Genomic DNA, 14852 nt, shown 5'->3' with positions numbered 1-14852 from the left:
ACGTGTACTTAGACCCCTCTGGTTGACTGGCTGTCAGCTCCGGGCCAATTGAAGAGGAGTCTGAAAAACATACCTCCTCATCCTCTTCCTCAGACTCACTTTCCTCCTCTTCTCTATCTCCCACCCTGACCACCTGCCCTTTCTCTCTGGTTAGGGCCTCACCCACAGCAACAGGCAACATTTCCATGGTGCCTTTGTCCACACCCTTTTTATTTTTCCTCTTGACACCCTCCTCCTCCCCCCCTAATCTCTTACACTTCCCCACTATACTCTCCTCATCCACTAGAATAACCTGACTAGACGCAGTATCATCTGCACCACCCTCCATAGCATGACTAGGGCCAGCCTCAGCTACACCACCCTCCATAGCATGACTAGGGCCAGCCTCAGCTATACCACCCTCCATAGCATGTCTAGGTCCAGCCTCAGCTACCCCACCATCTCTAGCCTGACTAGACCCAGCCTCTGCTTCTCCACCATCTCTAGCCTGACTAGACCCAGCCTCTACTACCCTACCATCTCTAGCCTGACTAGACCCAGCCTCTGCTTCTCCACCATCTCTAGCCTGACTAGACCCAGCCTCATCTACACCACCATCTCTAGACTGACTAGGCCCAGCCTCTGCTGTCTGCATCTCCTTACCCCCTGCATTTTGACCTCGATTTCCCCCCCTTGCGCTCGTACCCTCCCCTTGTCTATGGCCTTTATGTGGGCACGCAAAGCTCTTGTGCCCCAAATCCCCACATTCAAAACACCGTAGACTATCTGTGCTGGCAAAACCTGCATAGAGCCCCTCCCCATGCCTCACTTTAAAATGCACATTTAGCTGTTGCTCATTATTGTTCAGAAACATAAACACTTGCCTCCTGAACGAAACAACGTGCTTAACGGCATCTGCCTGAAAACCTGCTGACAGTACACGGAAACCGCTAGCAAACTTACCAAAACGACTCAGCTCTTTCCTAATTTGATCATCCGTAATAAACGGAGGCAAATTTGCCACTACAACTCTTGTTGAAGGGGTAGAGAGAGGTGAAATTGACACCAACACATCCCTTACAAATATTCCGCTAGCAATTAGCCTAATGACCAAACTATCCCTTTTCATGAACACAACCACAGCTTTGTTCATTCTAGAAGCAGAATGTATAAACTCAGCTCCTACCTGTTCACCGACCGCGAGCAGAACCTCCTCCACCTTTACTCCGTTCTCAGGAACACACCTGAAACCATGCTGAATCGACAGCGTCTCCTGCGCGCTAGGCTGAGAAGCCATTGCGCACACTAGACCTTCCAACCCCCAGGAACGTTACTCTGTCCTCTTCCACCCTAACTTTGAAAAAAACTGTGGATACCGCTAAAACAAATATTGCATTAACCCTCCACCATAGAAAATAACCTGTAAAGAAAAGAATAGAATCAAGAAAGTTAGTTAGGATATAGCTTTCCACACCAAACACTCAAACTCCAAAAACACCCAGCATGCACCGAGAGAGAGAGAGAGAGAGAGAGAGAGAGAGAGAGAGAGAGAGAGAGAGAGAGAGAGAGAGAGATTCAGCCAATACTATACACAAGAAGATGTATTTAGACATTAGGGGAATCTTAATGCAATATGATCATTCGGTCTGACTATTAAAACAAGCTTACATATTAATTATGCATCGTAGATAACAGCTGAAAAATCACTTGTTTTTACTCTACATGAGAGTTACTTGTTTTTTGTCAGTCAGTTGGAGCATAGAGGAGGGATAGAGGGAAGGTGGGAGGGAGATGAAGAGAGAACAGAAGAGACAGGGAGACGGGGCGAGAGAGACCTGCTTTAAAGTCAAACTTTCAGCGTTTATATGATGAATTGCATTCACAGTTACCCTTCAAGTTAAGTCAGTTACAGTGTAAAAGTTGTGAAAAATCCAAGTAGTTTGGGCATTAAGATGCTTGACAAACATTGGCATGGCAGATTCATCCAAGCAGCCATGCAGGCCTGATTGCAGAGAGAGATGAGATGAGATATCAGATGACATGTTGCTTTAACCAGACAAAGGCAACAAGATAATGTTTCTGGAGTATATTTCAATTCTCTCCCTTTGGAGAATGGTTATTTGAAAGGCCTTATTTTGTGATATATCTGTAGTTTCTCTCTCTCATCTCTCTCATATCTCACTCTCTCTCAAAATATATATCTCCCTTCACTGATAATGTTGTACATTCAGTCGCCCCGTCCATAGCTTTGCAGAAGGCCCCACCACAGAGTGTGAAGGGGTTGAGAGGGGGGAGGAGAGAGGGAAGGTGTGAAGAGGTCAGCAGGGAGAGATTACAGTCTCTTTAGTGATGCAACATGCAGTCAGACATGGTCCCTCAGTGTATTTACCTCTCTGTGTGATCACTACAGAGACTAGTTCCTTCCCAGAGAGACACTTCAAAGCTTTGAAAAAAGGACATTGGTTAAAGACAACCTTGCTTTGGCTGTTATCTTTTATCTTCTAGCTAGGTGGCTACGTCCATAGTACTTACACTTACTGTAACTGGTCTCTGTCACGCCCTGACCATAGAGAGCCATTGTTTCTCTATGGTATAGTAGGTAAGGGCGTGGATAGGGCGTATAGTATTTCTATGTCTATGTTGTATTCTAGTTTATTTTCTGTCACAGGCCGGCTCATAGCCTGTGGCAAAAATTAGGGGACACGAACAACAGGTATAGGCCAATCAAAAAGGTTACTTATTATGAACCAAAAACTATTAACTTTAAACAAAGAAAAAGGAATGAGGTGTGAAAGTATCATAATGTAAGGTGTATGTAAAGTGCAGGGATGCATGAATCTGCGTGTGTGAATGACTGAGTGAAAACTATGTACAACTACAAAGGAACAAACAAAACAGGATCATATCTGGAGGAGCAGAGAGAGAGAGAGACAAGAGTGGTTAGTGAAGCAGTTTAAATACCGTTGAGCCCAGGTGGCTCCAATCACTAACGACCCTCCTCTGTCTACAGGAGGAACCGCCCCTGCAATGCAGAGGAGGGGCCGTGGCATTTCTATGTTGTTGTTTTGTATGATTCCCAATTAGAGGCAAGAGAGTACTGTAACCTCAGCGATAACAACAAGAGAGTACTGTAACCTCAGCGATAACAACAAGAGAGTACTGTAACCTCAGCGATAACAACAAGAGAGTACTGTAACCTCAGCGATAACAACAAGAGAGTACTGTAACCTCAGCGATAACAACAAGAGAGTACTGTAACCTCAGCGATAACAACAAGAGAGTACTGTAACCTCAGCGATAACAACAAGAGAGTACTGTAACCTCAGCGATAACAACAAGAGAGTACTGTAACCTCAGCGATAACAACAAGAGAGTACTGTAACCTCAGCGATAACAACAAGAGAATATGTTTTACTGTAACCTCAGCGATTACAACAAGGGGGTATGTTATCCTGTAACCTCAACAATCTAAACAAGAGGGTATGTTATCTAGTAACAACAACAATTAAAACAAGACTGTAACCTTAGCGATTACAACTAGAGAGTGTATTATCCTGTAAACTCAGCAATTACAACAAGATAATATGTTATTCTTTAACCTCAGCAATTACAACAAGAGAGCTTAGTGATGAGCTTTGAGGGTAATGTGGTGTTGAACGCTGAGCTAGAGTCAATGAATAGCATTCTCACAAAAGTGTTCCTTTTGTCGACGTAGTAAAGGGCGGTGGGGAGTGCAATAGAGATTGGGTCATCTGTGGATCTGTTTGGGCGGTATGCAAATTGGAGTGGGTTTCTGGGATAATGGTGTTGATACGAGCCATTACCAGCTTATTTATGTTGACCTGTTTATAGGTCTTACGCACGTCGGCTACAGACAGCGTGATCACACAGTCGTCCGGAACAGCTGATGCTCTCATGCATGCCTCACTGTTGCTTGCCTCGAAGCGAGCACAGAAGTGATTTAGCTCATCTAGTATGCTTGTGTCACTGGGCAGCTCGCGACTGTGCTTCCCTTTGTAGTCTCTAATAGTTTTCAAGCCCTGCCACATAAGACGAGCGTCGGAGGCGGTGTAGTATGATTCAATCTTAGCCCTGTATTGCCTGTTTGTTTGTCGCAGGGCATAGCAGGATTTCTTGTAAGTTTCCGGGTTAGAGTCCTTAACCTTGAAAGTGGCAGCTCTACCCCTTTGCTCAGTGTGAATGTTGCCTGTAATCCATGGCTTCTGGTTGGGGTATGTACATACAGTCAGTGTGGGGACGATGTCCTCGATGCACATATTGATGAAGCCAGTGACTGATGTGGTGTACTCCTCAATGCCATTGGAAGAATCCCGGAACTTGTTCCAGTCTGTCATAGCAAAACAGTCCTGTAGTTTAGCATCTGCTTCATCTGACCACATTTTTATAGACCGAGTAACTGATGCTTCCTGCTTGTAAGTGGGAATCAGGAGGAAATTGTGGTAAGATTTACCAAATGGAGGGTGAGGGAGAGTTTTGTATGCATCTCTGTGTGTGGAAGACAGGTGATCTAGAAAATGTTTCCCTCTGGTTGCACATTTAACATGTTGATAGAAATTTGGTAGAACTGATTTAAGTTTCCCTGCATTAAAGTCTCTGGCCACTAGGAGTGCCGCCTCTGGGTCAGTGGTTTTCTTATTTCCTTATACAGCTGACTGAGTGCGGTCTTAGTGCCGGCATCTGTCTGTGGTGGTAAATAAACAGCCACAAAAAGTATAGCTGACAACTCTCTAGGCAGGTAGTGTGGCCTGCAAATTATCACCAGAGACTTCCTTAGATTTTGTGCATATTTGATATTACTGTTTTTGATGTCCCGTTGGTAGGATAATCGTGATCATACCTCATCTAGTTTATTGTCCAATGATTGCACGTTGGCAAATAATATTGATGGTAACAGCAGCTTTCCCACTCGCCTTCTGCGGGTCCTCATGAGGCATCCCACTCTGTGTTCTCTGTACCTGCATCTCTCGCTCTTGCAAAAAAACAGGCATGTTGGCCCTGTCGGGTGTTTGGAGAATGTTGTGTGCGTCCTGCTTGTTGAAGGTAAAATCTTAATCTAATCCGAGGTGAGTGATCGCTGTCCTGATACCCAGAAGCTCTTTTTTTGCCGTAAGATATGGTTGCAGAAATATTATAAGTTGTACAAAATAAGTTACAAATAACGCAATAAACCCCATATAATTCTGCAATTGGTTGGGCACCCGTAAAACTGCTGCCATTTAATCCAGTGCCATTTTGCTCCCTCAGCAAACTAAAAAGATTTGGCATGGGTCCTGAGATTCTCAAAAGGTTGTACAGCTGCAACATCGAGAGTATCCTGACTGGTTGCATCACTGCCTGCTAGTGCAATTGCTCGGCCTCCGACCACAAGGCACTACAGAGGGTAGTGCGTACGGCTCAGTACATCACTTGGACTAAGCTGCCTGCCATCCAGGACCTCTACACCAGGTGGTGTCAGAGGAAATCCCTAGAAATTGTCAAAGACCCCAGCCAGCCCAGTCATAGACTGTTCTCTCTACTAGAGTGTCAAGTCAAGGACAAAAAGGCTTCTCAAAAGTGTTTACCACCAAGTCATAAGACTCCTGAACAGGTAATCACATGGCTACCCGGACTATCTGCATCGTGTGCATCCCAACCACTCTTTTACGCTGCTGCTACTCTCTGTTTATCATATATGCATAGTCACTTTAACTATACATTCATGGACATACTACCTCAATTGGCCCGACCAACCACTGCTCCCGCACATTGGCTAACTGGGCTATCTGCATTGTGTACCTCCACCTACCACCCTCCAACCCCTCTTTTATGCTACTGCTCCTCTCTGTTCATCATATACATATGCATAGTCACTTTAATCATATCTACATGTGCATACTTCCTCAATCAGCACGACTAACCGGTGCCTGTATGTATCCTCCCTACTGTTATAGCCTCGCTACTGTTATAACCTCACTACTGCTTTTCACAGTCTTTTTACTGTTGTTTTTATTTCTTCACTTACCTATTGTTCACCTAATACCTTTTTGGGACTATTGGTTAGAGTCTGTAAGTAAGCATTTCACTGGAAGATCAACACCTGTTGAATTTGGCGCACGTGACTAATACACTTTGATTCGATTTGATATTATCCTGTAACCTCAGCAATTAGACCAAGACAGTATGTTATCCTGTAACCTCAGCCATTACAACAAGAGAGTATGTTATCCTGTAACTTCAGCAATTACAATAAACCTTCTAGAAGCTCTAGTCATACTTACTCATACAGTGCCAGTCCCATTTCAATATTCTGTATATTCATGACATGTTGAACTGAGGCATTCTTAGTAATCCTCCGTTCTGCTTCTCTTTTATTTTTTTTTTATTTTTTTCACCTTCATTTAACCAGGTAGGCTAGTTGAGAACAGGTAGGCTAGTTGAGAACACCTTTATTTAACCAGGTAGGCTAGTGGAGAACAGGTTCTCATTTGCAACTGCGACCTGGCCAAGATAAAGCATAGCAGTGTGAACAGACAACACAGAGTTACACATGGAGTAAACAATTAACAAGTCAATAAGACAGAGAAAAAGGGGGAGTCTATATACAATGTGTGCAAAAGGCATGAGGAGGTAAGCGAATAATTACAATATTGCAGATTAACACTGGAGTGATAAATGATCGGATGATCATGTACAGGTAGAGATATTGGTGTGCAAAAGAGCAGAAAAGTAAATAAATAAAAACTGTGGGGATGAGGTAGGTGAAAATGGGTGTGCTATTTACCAATAGAGTATGTACAGCTGCAGCGATCGGTTAGCTGCTCAGCTAGCTGATGTTTGAAGTTGGTGAGGGAGATAAAAGTCTCCAACTTCAGCGATTTTTGCAATTCGTTCCAGTCTCAGGCAGCAGAGTACTGGAGTACTATTTATTCTGGTGTTATGTAGGAACTGGCTGTTGGTGGTAGAAATTTGAAGTTTTAGTCCCCTGGATGATCTGGTACATGGGACTGTAGCTGGTAGCAGTGACTCAGTCAAGAGGAGCTTGTCCTGGGCTTATAGCCTCAAAAAGTAGTGAGTGGGGGCTGTGTGTGTGTGTGTGTGTGTGTGTGTGTGTGTGTGTGTGTGTGTGTGTGTGTGTGTGTGTGTGTGTGTGTGTGTGTGTGTGTGTGTGTGTGTGTGTGTGTGTGTGTGTGTGTGTGTGTGTATGTGTTTGTGTGCATATAGAAGGAAGGAGGAAGGACAATTCTTCAGCAGGGTTCAATGAGAGGTCCTCCCCTCTCCAATCCTTCCATCTCCTTCCCTCTCCTTCCCTCTCCACTCCTCTCCACTCCACTCCACTCCACTCCACCCCTCTCCACACACCCCCTCTCCACTCCTCACCTCTCCACTCCTCACCTTCCCTCTCCACTCCTCACCTCTCCACTCCTCGCCTTTCCTCTCCCCTCCTCACCTCTCCACTCCTCGCCTTTCCTCTCCACTCTTCCCCTCTCCACTCCTCACCTCTCCACTCCTCTCCACTCCTCCCCTCTCCACTCCTTGCCTTTCCTCTCCACTCCCCCCCTCTCCACTCCTCCCCTCTCCACTCCTCCCCTCTCCACTCCTCGCCTTTCCTCTCCACTCCTTTCCTCTCCACTCCTCCCCTCTCCACTCCTCACCTCTCCACTCCTCGCCTTTCCTCTCCTCTCCACTCCTCTCCTCTCTACTCCTCCCCTCTCGACTGCTCTCCTCTCCATGTATCCCCTCTCCTCTCTCTCTCCCCTCATCTGAATGAATTGCAGTGCTTACTACTTCCCTCTTCTTATTACGCCTAGCAATGATGGACCATTTGTTTGGACCATTTGTTTGCTTTATCATGGCTTTAAACTCCTACAGTCTAGTGAGTCAGTGAGACATGTAGAGATGCCTGGTCGACTGGAGTCTAGTGAGTCAGTGAGACATGTAGAGATGCCTGGTCGACTGGAGTCTAGTGAGTCAGTGAGACATGTAGAGATGCCCGGTCGACTGGAGTCTAGTGAGTCAGTGAGACATGTAGAGATGCCTGGTCGACTGGAGTCTAGTGAGTCAGTGAGACATGTAGAGATGCCTGGTCGACTGGAGTCTAGTGAGTCAGTGAGACATGTAGAGATGCCTGGTCGACTGGAGTCTAGTGAGTCAGTGAGACATGTAGAGATGCCTGGTCGACTGGAGTCTAGTGAGTCAGTGAGACATGTAGAGATGCCCGGTCGACTGGAGTCTAGTGAGTCAGTGAGACATTTTACAAAGATACACTGTGACTGTGGGCTGGAGGGTCTGCTCATCTCTGTCCATAGGACTGTCAGATGTGTACTGCTTTGGTTGACAATGTGTCTCTTCCGTAATCTGCCTCTTTAGAAAATAGCTTAGTGAATAGGGCCGTTAAAGTGCATTTTGAGATTATGGTTTCTAGTGATTGGGAACAATGATAATGATGAACAGTCCTCTTAGCAGCAGTATTAGCTGTTCTTGTGTTGGAGTGTACAGTACAGGAATAAACAGCATCAGGAATGGTTTTGTAATAGAGTTTTATAGCATCATGTTGCCATTTCCGCTCTGTTTTCAGTGCTGTGTCTGGAGGCTTCATTATCAATAATTAACAAATGGCAGACAGATGTTCAAACGTCTGTTCTGTTCCTTCTACCTGAACGGGCTTGTAGAGACACGGTCATGTCTTTACTATAGTTAAAATGAAGACTTTGTTTTTATCAAAGATACTCTGTAATTAGTTACTCGATTAAAGTGAATAATCATGTAACTGTAATTAACTAGGAAGTTGGGGCACCAAGGAAAGTATTCAGATTACAAAGTTATAATTTCCCAATATAACCTTTCAGATATTTTCATATCTGATCAATAGTCTTATGATTAATGATTTATTTATTTTACCTCAGGTTAGTCTCATTCCACGTCGTAAATTGTTGGTTATCTGCGCAAATCCAGTCTTCACTCTGAGTCATCCATACATCAATTCTCTTAATTAATTTCTTTATTACTAACTAAGTAATTCACAGAAATGCATAAACAAACAGTAAATATGGTTACATGAAATGATAGAACGTGCCCTAGTTTGCTGAACTGGCATGGCGGCTTGTTAGATAAAGGGTCAATGGGGGTCGACTAACTAGTCCCTACAGAGTTAATTATAACAATTACAATGCTAATCCCTTCCACATGAACGCTCACTCATTCGGGAACAATTGCAATCAATCAATATATTTACGCTCAGTGTGTCGTCTTGATCGCTGGTGAAAAGTATTTATTTTGTAGAATTGTCCGTCTCTCTCCCTCTTTCTCTCTGTCTTGGTTAGAGGGGACAGCTCAAAGTGACATTCGTTATAGGATGGATGTTTCGGCGGTTGTCGTTCTTCGCGTTCAATGATGCTGAATTCCTAGCTGCAGACTAGTAGTCAATATCAAAGACTTGTTCTTATTCTGTCGGTATCGATAGTCTAAGAGTTTAACCACGTGATATGACGAGCAATCCCGTATCCGGGAGTGTAACCATAGCCTCAAGGGCATTACCATAACGCAACGTTTCCTATTCATGAAAATCGCAAATGACATGAAATAAAAATATTCAAATACAAGCTTAGCCTTTTGTTAACAACACTGTCTTCTCAGATTTTCAAAATATGCGCTACAGCCAACGCTAGACAAGCATTTGTGTAAGTTTAGCATGGCATAATGCTATGCTAGGCTGTGCTGGCAGCAGGCAACATTTTCACAAAAATAAGAAAAGCAACCAAATTAAATAATTTACCTTTGAAGAACTTCAGATGCTTTCACTCAGGAGACTCCCGGTTAGATAGCAAATGTTCCTTTTTTCCAAAAATTGTAAAAAACGTCACGTTTGTTCATCCTGCTTGGCTGAGAAATCGACAGAAAAATACTTAAAATATAATGCATTAGCATAACGCAACTTTTTCTATTCATGAATATCGCAAATGAAATGAAATAAATATATTGAAACACAAGCTTAGCCTTTTGTTAACAACACTGTCATCTCAGGTTTTCAAAATATGCTTTTCAACCAAAGCTACACAAGCATTTGTGTAAGAGTATTGATAGCCTAGCATAGCATTAAGCCTAGCATTCAGCAGGCAACATTTTCACAAAAACAAGAAAAGCATTCAAATAAAATAATTTACCTTTGAAGAACTTCGGAGGTTTTCAATGAGGAGGCTCTCAGTTAGATAGCAAATGTTCATTTTTTCAAAAAATATTATTTGTCTAGGAGAAATCGCTCCGTTTTGTTCATCACTTTTGGCTAAGAAAAAAAAAGAAAATTCATTCACTACAAACTTTTCTCAAAATTAACTCCATAATATCGACAGAAACATGACAAACGTTGTTTAGAATCATCCTCAAGGTGTTTTTCAAATATCTATTCGATAATATATCAACCGGTACAGATGGCTTCTTAGTAGGAAAGAGAGAAACAATGGCCACATTTGTCCTTTACGCACAAAACACTCTGAGAGACTTCAGCTGACCACTGACGCAATGTTGACGTTCAGGCTCATTTTTCAAAATAAAAGCCTGAAACTATGTATTGTGACACAAGACACATTAGGGAAGCCATAGAAAAAGGAATCTGGTTGATATCTCATTCACTGCTCAATAGGGACACATAGGAACGCAGAGGTTTCTAAATAAGAGTCACTTCCTGATTAGATTTTTTCTCAGGCTTTCGCCTGCAATATCAGTTCTGTTATACTCACAGACCATATTTTTACAGTTTTGGAAACTTTAGAGTGTGTTCTATCCTAAGCTGTCAATCATATGCATATTCTAGCATCTTGTCCTGACAAAATAGCCTGTTTACTTAGGGAATGTTATTTTTCCAAAAATGAAAATAGTGCCCCCTAGATTCAAGAGGTTAACTGACTTGCCTAGTTAAATAAAGGTAAAATATAATAATATAATAAATAAATAAAATATGCTAAGTACTACATATGATCGAGGGATACTACAGTGTGGAGTATAGTATTCTACAGTATACTACATCATTTTACATCACAACCACCCGAGCCACTGCCTGTTCACCCCGCTATCATCCAGAAGGCGAGGTCAGTACAGGTGCATCAAAGCTGGGACCGAGAGACTGAAAAACAGCTTCTATCTCAAGGCCATCAGACTGTTAAACAGCCACCACTAACATTGAGTGGCTGCTGCCAACACTGACACTGACTCAACTCCAGCCACTTTAATAATGGGAATTGATGGGAAATGATGTAAAATATATCACTAGCCACTTTAAACAATGCTACCTAATATAATGTTTACATACCCTACATTATTCATCTCATATGCATACGTATATACTGTACTCTATATCATCTACTGCATCCTTATGTAATACATGTATCACTAGCCACTTTAACGATGCCACTTTGTTTACATACTCATCTCATATGTAGTTCCGGTTCCGGTTGGAGCGAGCGGTCGCATTCGCACTTCGCTCTGCAGGTTGTATAACTTTTTCATTACATTTCATTATAGTACAACGGTTGATTTGTCTAATCTTAGCAATTCTTCTTAGCTAGCTACATAGCCGTCCTTGTATCAGAGATAATTGCATAATTATCGTATTTCGTCGCCCTAACGTAGCCTTCACTGCTATTCGCCCAGGAGCTAGCAACGCTAGCTAACGCACACAGATTAGCATCACTGTAGTGCTATTCACTCAACTGTACGACTTGATTAGTTTAGTGTTAGCTAGCTACATAGCTGTCTTTGTTTCCAAGATAATTGTGTAGTTTAGTGTGTGTAGCCTTGGAGTGATTATCTTAATTCACTGAGGTTCGCTAGCCAGCTATTTGTCGTCCTTAACGTAGGAGACTCTGCTGGCTAGCCAACAGCTAACAGCTAACAGCTAGCCAACGTCACCACACGTCTACTGATTCGAATTCAATCACCGGTCAGGGAGTATCACATTTTCATTTCATTACAGTACAACGGTTTGATTTGTTTGATCGTAGCTAGCCACATAGCCGTCTTTGTTTCAAAGATAATTGTGTAGTCTAGAGCGATTTCCTAGGTTAGCTAGCCAGCTATTGTCGTTCTTTTAACTCAACGTAACGTAAACAACACTGCTAGCTAGCCAGCTAGCCCCCGAATAGCAGCACTGTAGAAATTATTACACTCAACGGAACGACTTGATTAGTGTAGTGCCAACAACGCAGCTACTGCCAGCTAGCCTACTTTAGCAGTACTGTATCATTTTAATCATTTTAGTCAATAAGATTCTTGCTACGTAAGCTTAACTTTCTGAACATTCGAGACGTGTAGTCCACTTGTCATTCCAATTTCCTTGCATTAGCGTAGCCTTTTCTGTAGCCTGTCAACTATGTGTCTGTCTATCCCTGTTCTCTCCTCTCTGCACAGACCATACAAACGCTCCACACCGCGTGGCCGCGACCACCTAATCTGGTGGTCCCAGCGCGTACGACCCCACGTGGAGTTCCAGGTCTCCGGTAGCCTCTGGAACTGCCGATCTGCGGCCAACAAGGCAGAGTTCATCTCAGCCTATGCCTCCCTCCAGTCCCTTGACTTCTTGGCACTGACGGAAACATGGATCACCACAGATAACACTGCTACTCCTACTGCTCTCTCCTCGTCCGCCCACGTGTTCTCGCACACCCCGAGAGCTTCTGGTCAGCGGGGTGGTGGCACCGGGATCCTCATCTCTCCCAAGTGGTCTTCCTCTCTTTCTCCCCTTACCCATCTGTCTATTGCCTCCTTTGAATTCCATGCTGTCACAGTTACCAGCCCTTTCAAGCTTAACATCCTTATCATTTATCGCCCTCCAGGTTCCCTCGGAGAGTTCATCAATGAGCTTGATGCCTTGATAAGCTCCTTTCCTGAGGACGGCTCACCTCTCACAGTCCTGGGCGACTTTAACCTCCCCACGTCTACCTTTGACTCATTCCTCTCTGCCTCCTTCTTTCCACTCCTCTCCTCTTTTGACCTCACCCTCTCACCTTCCCCCCTACTCACAAGGCAGGCAATACGCTTGACCTCATCTTTACTAGATGCTGTTCTTCCACTAACCTCATTGCAACTCCTCCAAGTCTCCGACCACTACCTTGTATCCTTTTCCCTCTCGCTCTCATCCAACACTTCCCACACTGCCCCTACTCGGATGGTATCGCGCCGTCCCAACCTTCGCTCTCTCTCCCCCGCTACTCTCTCCTCTTCCATCCTATCATCTCTTCCCTCTGCTCAAACTTTCTCCAACCTATCTCCTGATTCTGCCTCCTCAACCCTCCTCTCCTCCCTTACTGCATCCTTTGACTCTCTATGTCCCCTATCCTCCAGGCCGGCTCGGTCCTCCCTCCCGCTCCGTGGCTCGACGACTCATTGCGAGCTCACAGAACAGGGCTCCGGGCAGCCGAGCGGAAATGGAGGAAAACTCGCCTCCCTGCGGACCTGGCATCCTTTCACTCCCTCCTCTCTACATTTTCCTCCTCTGTCTCTGCTGCTAAAGCCACTTTCTACCATTCTAAATTCCAAGCATCTGCCTCTAACCCTAGGAAGCTCTTTGCCACCTTCTCCTCCCTCCTGAATCCTCCCCCCCCCCCTCTCTGCAGATGACTTCGTCAACCATTTTGAAAAGAAGGTCGATGACATCCGATCCTCGTTTGCTAAGTCAAACGACACCGCTGGTTCTGCTCACACTGCCCTACCCTATGCTCTGACCTCTTTCTCCCCTCTCTCTCCAGATGAAATCTCGCGTCTTGTGACGGCCGGCCGCCCAACAACCTGCCCGCTTGACCCTATCCCCTCCTCTCTTCTCCAGACCATTTCCGGAGACCTTCTCCCTTACCTCACCTCGCTCATCAACTCATCCCTGACCGCTGGCTACGTCCCTCCCGTCTTCAAGAGAGCGAGAGTTGCACCCCTTCTGAAAAAACCTACACTCGATCCCTCCGATGTCAACAACTACAGACCAGTATCCCTTCTCTCTTTTCTCTCCAAAACTCTTGAGCGTGCCGTCCTTGGCCAGCTCTACCGCTATCTCTCTCAGAATGACCTTCTTGATCCAAATCAGTCAGGTTTCAAGACTAGTCATTCAACTGAGACTGCTCTTCTCTGTATCACGGAGGCGCTCCGCACTGCTAAAGCTAACTCTCTCTCCTCTGCTCTCATCCTTCTAGACCTATCGGCTGCCTTCGATACTGTGAACCATCAGATCCTCCTCTCCACCCTCTCCGAGTTGGGCATCTCCGGCGCGGCCCACGCTTGGATTGCGTCCTACCTGACAGGTTGCTCCTACCAGGTGGCGTGGCGAGAATCTGTCTCCTCACCACGCGCTCTCACCACTGGTGTCCCCCAGGGCTCTGTTCTAGGCCCTCTCTTATTCTCGCTATACACCAAGTCACTTGGCTCTGTCATAACCTCACATGGTCTCTCCTATCATTGCTATGCAGACGACACACAATTAATCTTCTCCTTTCCCCCTTCTGATGACCAGGTGGCGAATCGCATCTCTGCATGTCTGGCAGACATATCAGTGTGGATGACGGATCACCACCTCAAGCTGAACCTCAGCAAGACAGAGCTCCTCTTCCTCCCGGGGAAGGACTGCCCGTTCCATGATCTCGCCATCACGGTTGACAACTCCATTGTGTCCTCCTCCCAGAGCGCTAAGAACCTTGGCGTGATCCTGGACAACACCCTGACGTTCTCAACTAACATCAAGGCGGTGTCCCGTTCCTGTAGGTTCATGCTCTACAACATCCGCAGAGTACGACCCTGCCTCACACAGGAAGCGGCGCAGGTCCTAATCCAGGCACTTGTCATCTCCCCGTCTTGATTACTGCAACTCGCTGTTGGCTGGGCTCCCTGCCTGTGCCATT

General features: G+C 44.9%; 2 protein-coding genes across 3 annotated transcripts in view; both read left to right on the top strand.

Annotated features, from left to right (window-relative positions):
• LOC118370908 (protein sidekick-2-like) overlaps positions 1–14852 on the top strand; it is a 668753-nt gene that overhangs the window by 247975 nt on the left and 405926 nt on the right. The window lies entirely within an intron of this gene.
• The window catches only part of LOC127909544 (uncharacterized), a 347658-nt gene that overhangs the window by 150302 nt on the left and 182504 nt on the right, over positions 1–14852 (top strand). Inside the window, exon 1 of one of the 2 annotated variants that reach the window (XM_052471636.1) lies at positions 13571–14048. The exons of the other annotated variant lie outside the window; for it this stretch is intronic. The gene's annotated coding sequence lies outside the window, so the exon portion shown is untranslated. Of the gene's footprint in view, positions 1–13570; positions 14049–14852 lie in introns of those variants that run through there. 2 annotated transcript variants of the gene reach the window in all.

The sequence above is a fragment of the Oncorhynchus keta genome, chromosome 2 (assembly GCF_023373465.1).
Source record: "Oncorhynchus keta strain PuntledgeMale-10-30-2019 chromosome 2, Oket_V2, whole genome shotgun sequence".
In the NCBI taxonomy this organism is placed as follows: domain Eukaryota; kingdom Metazoa; phylum Chordata; class Actinopteri; order Salmoniformes; family Salmonidae; genus Oncorhynchus; species Oncorhynchus keta.
Note: the sequence above shows the minus strand (reverse complement) of the source record. Positions and strands in the feature narration are given on the sequence as shown.